Source organism: Phaenicophaeus curvirostris, chromosome 1, assembly GCF_032191515.1.
Source record: "Phaenicophaeus curvirostris isolate KB17595 chromosome 1, BPBGC_Pcur_1.0, whole genome shotgun sequence".
NCBI classification, from domain to species: domain Eukaryota; kingdom Metazoa; phylum Chordata; class Aves; order Cuculiformes; family Cuculidae; genus Phaenicophaeus; species Phaenicophaeus curvirostris.
In genome coordinates this window covers 89820028-89827636 of record NC_091392.1, presented here as the reverse complement: position 1 = coordinate 89827636, position 7609 = coordinate 89820028, and the positions used below count along the sequence as shown (strand labels likewise).

At 46.5% G+C, this 7609-nt stretch overlaps 1 protein-coding gene across 1 annotated transcript in view; it reads left to right on the top strand.

Moving 5' to 3' along the window:
* The first annotated feature begins 317 nt into the window (after positions 1-317).
* The window catches only part of LOC138726254 (apovitellenin-1), a 187945-nt gene continuing 180653 nt past the window's right edge, over positions 318-7609 (top strand). Inside the window, exon 1 of the mRNA XM_069867862.1 lies at positions 318-334. The gene's annotated coding sequence lies outside the window, so the exon portion shown is untranslated. The remainder of the gene's footprint in view (positions 335-7609) is intronic.

Genomic DNA, 7609 nt, shown 5'->3' with positions numbered 1-7609 from the left:
TGGGTTAACAGATTTTTTCCACGCTGTTTCTCCAGGATCCCTGACAGAGCCCATCAGAGCTGCCTTTTATCAGCACTGCACGCCTTAGTGAGCTTGTCATGACTCACACACAATGTGCTCTGTACCAGATTAATCTGGCTGGCTTTCATGCTCAGGATGTGGGCGATGGGCAGGGTGGAGGGGCATGGGGACAGATGCAGGGCTAGCAGGGGCTCAGAAGATGGGCAGACATGAGGTCCTTGATGTGCTAAAGAGAAGGATTTCACTTTAGGATGATCTGAGGGAGGAAAGAGATAACAAGCCCATGTACATGAGAAAGAAAGGAGAGCAACAGGTGTGTACACTGGCTTCCAGCTGCAGGTACTTGTTGCTCTTGCTTTATAATTAGACCTATGCCAGAGAGTCGTACAGACACTTTCAGCCCCATTAGTGATTTTTTTTTTGCAGTGCCACACACTTAGCTTCACATCATCCTCCTTTCCAGGAGTACCAGGTTTTGCATCAGAAGGAACCAGAGGTGGGATGCAGCCCTTGTCACAGGATCATCTCCTGCCACCTCTTGAGCCTCTCCAGCTCCTGGCATACCCCGTGTTATTTCTGCCACCAAATCATCCACTCAACCCACAGTAACCTATCCTCAACTTACAGGGTCACACTGCAGTAAGCAAGTTTTGCAAGATTTCCTGCAGCTCTGCTGTCCCAGAGACCCAACGTGTCATTGGTCCAGCTGGGATCATGCCTGTAGGTTGCTGCAGGTGCATGAGAGTGTAGTTTCGTGTTCAACCCTGTTCCATATCTCTATCCAACCCCAAGAGACGGGAGAGACAGATATTTGCAAATTCAGGTGCAACAGAATTCTTGAGAGCTGCTAATACTTTTGATTTAGGTGCAACATTTCTTCGATAAATACATCGGTTAAACCAGATTGCTTGGGGTGCTTGCATGTCAGTGAGACAGGTATGTTTCAAGCCTTGGTCCACGACCTGAGGGAGGACAATGTTTGTAGCTCACCTTTTATCTTTTCTGGACTGCAAGTAATTACATTTCTATAAAATGTATGGGTTCTGAAATGGATGTCTTCAGAAAGGGCTGCCATGACAATCCTCCCTGAAACGTGGGGCAAGCTTGAGGAAAGCTGCTAGCTTTCATCCCAGGGTTACCTGCATGCCATATAAATATGAGATCTCTTTCTGCTTATTTGTGATAATTATTTGCCCCTGAAATAAAGAACTGTGAAGCCAAGCTGAGAGAAAGAGAATAAGAGTTACTTATACTAAAAGTAGAAAATATGCAGTAATTTATGTTTTCTGCATAGATGATTTCTGTAAGTCCATCATCATAGGCATTTATTATGTCTCCTAAGTCAAGTCCAGACCTTAGCGATTAAAGAGGAGTGAAGAAAAGTAACATCTGTGTCTTCCAGACTCTGCTTGGAGCAAGCATCCCCATGACAGGAGCTGCAACCTGGACAGTGCCTTTTGGTGACAGTCACAACAGGCATGCAAGAGGACAGGCATGGAGAGAGGAGCCTGAACTTCTTCCTTGGTGCTGATGCACCTTGTAGGGCAGCGCTAATGGGCACTGCCACTGCCTTCACTGTTGACACCTCCCTAGCAGGAACACCAGAAAGGGCTGGGCAATTACACCTTGCAGTGCCAAACAAGGCAGTCAGGCTATTTTGGGAGTCTTCCTGTAGCAGATCACATAAGGGTTTGGTGCTATCAGTCCAGCACCTGCTTATATGGCCTGATTACTTTTTACGTAAAGAGGTATAAATTTGCTCACAGGGCCTGGATCTGCTTGGTTTGCAATTTAGATTTGTGCAGAATGGACATGAAACATTACCAGGCCTTTTTTGACCAAAGACCTACATTTCACATCCTCTTCATTATAAAGAAAAATAAAAAAATGCATGAAAGTTTACGTATTTCTTGCCAGTAAAAGGTATTAGGGCATAGTTGTAACAGTAAGGTATGTAATACATCACCATGTAGCTCTTCTTCATTGACTGATTGTTCCATCTTCTGCCACCTAGTAATAAGGATTTTGATGCATCTCCGTCAAATGCAGAATCATTAATAATTCCCTAAAACACTTCATTGTTCCAAAAGCCACTCTTCTGCTCTAGCAAGTTCTTCCGTTCACTTTCTTCAGGTGCAAGGCCCTGATTTAGCAAGTCGTTTAAGCAGCTCTTTAAGCATAAGCATGTGATTAAGTTTATTCCTACCCAGCAGTGCCTCTAAGCATGCTCTTAACCATACACTCCAGTTGCAGTGAAGTAAAGCAAGTAATTAAGCAGGTGCTTTGCTGAAGCAGAGTCTAAATGACTACTTAAGTCCTTTGTAAGAAGGAGTATAAATCCTCCTTCTGACAGGGGTGGGAGTGGGGATGGATACGTGTTGTTATCATCGTCCTCTTTAAAGCCTGACTTGGTCTTGCAGACTGCCCGGGTCCTTCTTCATTCTGGTGGCCAGCTGGTAAGTGGCTGTCACCTCTCTGAGAGCTGTGACCACATATGAAAAATTCAGATTTACAGCAACATTGACAAGATCATCATCCCTTTTACAGAAATACAACCTGGTGGTAGCGGAAGGGACATTGGGAACTGGCTTATGTTAACCCAGGCACGGGGAAAACAGTGGGGCTGCCCTGGTTTACACCTGCTGAGGATGGGGGAGCAGGCAGAGAGGGAGGGAAAGGTTTTCCCTGGTTTTGTTTCACACTGCACCGCTGTCTTCCTGTGGCGGCAGTGAAGCCCTTCTGCAGTCGCTGCGCCGCTTGGAAAATGAACACTGCCTCTGTTTAATTTTAATGCAGCCCATTAACTAAGCTGCCTTGCTGCACTTTGTCCACCTGGGTCACCCTGTGTGCACCAGAGTTTCCCTTTCATATTATTCCCTGTCGATTCAGGAGGCCCTTCTGAATCACAGCCCTCCCCTTCTCCCCCCCAGCCCATCAACATTGTGTTGCTCAGCACCCGGAGCACAAGCTGCCCACATGGAGAGGCACCAACCTGTACAAAGATGAGTTACACGCACATTCCCCACTGAAAAAAAAAAAAAAAAGCTCTTACTGCTATAAGAAAAGGAATAAGCAGGATGGAGGGAGGGACCGCGATTGTAACAGCACACACTTGTTAACCAAAACCCAAGAGACACTGGGGAGGAGGAGGAGGATGGATGCAGCAACAGCAGGGGCTTGGGTGGGAAGGGGGCTGGGGGCGAGGGATGCAGAGTCCCTCTGCTGCAGCTATCAATTATAGGGCCCGAGGCCTTGTTGTTGCTGTTGTTGGTGGCATAGAGGGTTTTCTTTTTTCTTTTTTTTTTTTCCTTCTCCTGTTTTTTTTTGAGGTCTGGGCTGCAGCTCAGCCGAAGGCTGGGGGCAGGGAAGGAGGGGTGAATATGGGATTTTACCCAATCCACTGGTTCTCAATGGAGGCTCCAGGCGACACTCAAGGGGCTGCGAGGCGACGACGGCCCAAAGAAAGGGACTCTCAGGGGCTGCAGCAGGAAGGCAGGACACAGCGGACATCCCTCTCAGCCATGGGAGCTGGTGTCCAGCCACTCTCCCTGCACTGCAATCCTATTGCCAGGGCCGGCACTGGGGATGCTGTGGAGATTTTGGCCCCTGAGCTCAGGCTGTGTGCTTGTGCAGCGCCTTAAGACTGAAACGGGTAAATAAATAGAGTGTGCAGACAAAACCTTTGGCTGGGAACACTCTGGTCTGCGTGAACTGGGGCTGTACGTGTGAAGCTACACATATACGCACATGTATACACACACACACACCCTCCCCACATTCCTGCAGGGAACATGGCTGTAAAGTCGGAGGCAGCCACTACCGCTCTCCAGCTTGGCCCCATACGGTTCTTGCCCTGAGCCTGCTGTCCCTGGCTAGGTGATATCATCTCTTCCAGGAAAACATCTGGTCTTGATTTCAGGCCTGCCAGCGACTGAGCCACCACTGCCCTTCTAGGTAATGTGCCCTGTGGATTAATTACTTTCACAGTTGAAAACGTGCACCTTGATTTTCAGTCTGAATTTGTCTAGCCTCAGCTGCCAGCAGCTGGTTCTCATAAATGCCCTTTTCTACTAGATTAAAGAGCCCTTTGATATTGGAAATCTCTCTCTCCCTTGAAGTGCTTGTAGATCAAATCGCTCCTCAGACAAACTGGAGAGATCGTGTGTTTTAAATTGCACACCATAGGGCGGGTTGTCCAGACTTCAACTCCCCAATCCCACTGAAAACTTTCCAGATTGAGCTGTGCAGTGTTAAATGTCTTGTGGCATCTGCACCTGTTCCTGCATCCCTCACCTGCACCATAGAGGGCTGCCTGCTGGCTCAGGATGCTCCTTGTGATGGGAGACACGGCCGCATGCAGACTGTTGGAGAAGGAGAGACTGTGGAGGAGACTTGACGACTGCATTTGGCCATGGAGGGGCTGGTCCTCAAATGTAAAAGGTTGGATAAAACAAACTGTGCTGCCTTCTTTGCTGCTGAGAAAGTCAGGGCAGGCTGGGCGTGTCCTGGCAGTTGAGGCTGATCAGTGGTGTGAGGGTAGGAAGGAGATTTCAAGCCGGCCAGCACATTTTGTACCAGCAGACTTGGAACAACAAATGAATCTCTTGGATCTAAGAGTGCTTAGCCACGGTAGTTTATATATGGGAAAAAGATAAAGGTTTATTTCTAAGAAAAAAATCTTGATTTTTGGTTAGCAATACTTTCTCAGATTTTAACTTTTTGTGGTAGTCTACACCAAAAGGGGGAAAGGTTTTTAATGAAGACTTGCGTTCACAAAGTGTGAAAATACCTTCCTGCCCAGCCCTGCAACAAACAGATATCTGTATCAGAGAGGGATCCTGCAGAAGTTCACCTTGTCTGAAAATGGAAGGAGAGCCATGTTGTATCCCCATGCTATTTCATTTTATAGCTTTTTTTGTTTATAAGGTCTGCAGCCCAGTATTGCTCTGCATTTATTAAGCCCAGGACTCATGGAGAATGGCACGTGGATCCCACCCAGACTTTAAACACTTCTCTACTTCTAGTGTTCACATACATGGTCTGGCCTTGTGTTCCCATCTTTTCAGTGAGTTTGATTCTCTTCTCTGTAATTTTAGTGTGAGTAGGGGTAACTCCATCTATTTATAACAAGTTTGGCTGATGAAGCTGTTGAATTACAACTGTCTGGGGAATGGATGGATAGATCATGTGTGACTGACAGAACGGTTGCTAGTATCTGAATTTTTGCTTTCCTTTCTCAGCTTCTGTCAGTACTGAGGCACTTTTATGTCCTTCTGCTGCTACACACACACCTCTGCTTACTTGCTGGAATATCACAGCCTGTAACATGTATAGTCTAAGGAAGCTGAGGCATTGATACTCTGCCATGCTCACAACCATCTGGGGTTATAACTGCCTGAGGTTACAACTGTTTGGGTATTGGTTGCAACAGCTGGAGAACATGAAATACTGTAGATAGCTAAGTGATTTGCAAAAGTTCACCCAGGGCATCTGTGGCAGGGCAAGACCTGAACCCTGTTCTATTAATTCTGCCTCCTCATCACTGAACTGTCTCCCAGGTAAAGTCACTCCTCAGGCGCTTCAGATACAGAAAATGAGCTGTCTGGGCAACCTTTCCTGCTAAACTGCATTTCTAAACTGAGGGATTTATCTCTCCTTGGTTGTGTATTTTAATGCAGAGCTATAAGTCTTGAGAAGAGGACAAGACAGACCTTTACTCCCTACCTCCTGAGCCCAGGAAGCAAATTCATGGGGTGTCCTGGGAGGGAGAACAACAACAGCCTAGTCCAATGCCTTGCAAATGCAGACCACAAAAATTTTCTCAAAAGCTGGATTAAAATGAATCTTTCAGAAAGATTTCATTTCTTTACAGGCTCAGTGCCATCTCCGATTTTGCCTCTACCTGATGCAAACTAAAGCTAATTGGAACCTGCCCAAGCAGGACAAGTGAGATGCTCCATCCCCCTGGAGTGCCGACTGGTGGAATATTTGCCCAAGGCCTATATCCACATCAGGAAAAGAGGGAAGAACAGTTGACTTTTTGGACATCAACCCTCTTTCTTCCTGTGTAGTGCTCAGTGCTAATGGGAATGGAAAGGAAAAGAAAGATCTTCTTTCTTGCCTCAAATCCTCCTACCCCCAGTCTCAAGGGTCTCATGTGATATGAGACATGTTTTCCTTTCATCCCTGCCTGAGAAACTCATGTTTCTGCATCAGCATGAAAGACAGAAGAGAGCCAGCAGTTCTATAAAGCTACTTCAGGAGGATTTCGTCCCAGAGATCACTTGTAGCTTTTCCTGACTCTTTCCCCAATGCTGTCTACAGCAGGAAATCCCTGTCAGTTCGTTAGCCACTCCCTTCTCGAAGTGGTGAGCTGGATTTCTTGACCCTGTCAGTGATGCACTTAGACATGGTGACAAGAATCTCTCACCAGAGGCTGGTTTTGGCCGCTCAGGTGCAAGGTGCTCTAGGGGGCATGTGGTGAAGGAGGTGTGTAGAAGGGTGGTGGCTTCTTGTGTCACCCCATGAAGAGTTGTTAATTAAAGTGGCTATTTTGACTTTTCATGCCCTGACATTCTTTGTCAACTTTTCTACAGCCCAATGAGAACACACGTGACCCTACTGGCCCCCCAGCAAGCGCTGTGTGAGATCCGCTCTCCTTGTTGGCTGCTCTTCACCATCCCCACTTCATCATCGTCTCCCACCCCCCCTTCCACCTCTGTGCAGCTAATGCATTTCCATTATTTATGAGACATCCCTTGGCATTTCCAGTTCAGCCCTTCTCATTCTCCCTCTCATTGCTTTTTGCTTGGCAAGTTGAGGTGCATTGCTCAGAAGTCGATATGCTTCAACATTCAGGTACCAAACACAGATCCTTTCCAACTTTTCCTTTCTGGTGCAGTTTGTTTTCAAGAGAAGCTTTAAAATATATATCTGTAAAATATATAACACAACAAACAGCAGTAACATAGACCAGTATCTTATCAAAGGGGCAAAAAGGGAGTTCATCTTTTCCAGTGCAATACTCTCTTTTTTTTTTGCTGATCTACCAAACGGCTGGACAGCTGATGCCCATTGGGATAACAGGTTTCTTCTGCCTTGCTGTGCACAAGGAAATAATATGAGACTTGATCAGTGGCTTTAGCATGTGCCATCATCTGAAAACCCCTTGACCATTACAAATCCCTTTTTCAGGATCCAGGGCATTTTGTTATTAAGGGTTCTCCTTATGTGAAGAACACTTCATGCTGCAGGACAAGTAGGTTTGAACTCACTGCAGTGCATACACTCATTGCAGCGCTGCTCTGTAGCGAAATGGTGAATATATTATTCCTTTTACAAGGCCTGCATTTGCTCACTGAGAGAGGACACCCAGAGGAACGCTTTCTCACCAGACATCAGCCAGACCTCAGCTCTATGACCTTATGGCTCGCAGACAGCAATTTTAATAGCACATCCAAAGTAAACCTATCTTTTGTCCAGATGCAGAAACTGCACGGAGGCTGTTTCATTTGGAAGCCATTCCTTGGACAGCTTATTCCTCCAGTGGTCTGGGAAGGTTGTCAGCCTCTCTTGTGAACTATTTTAC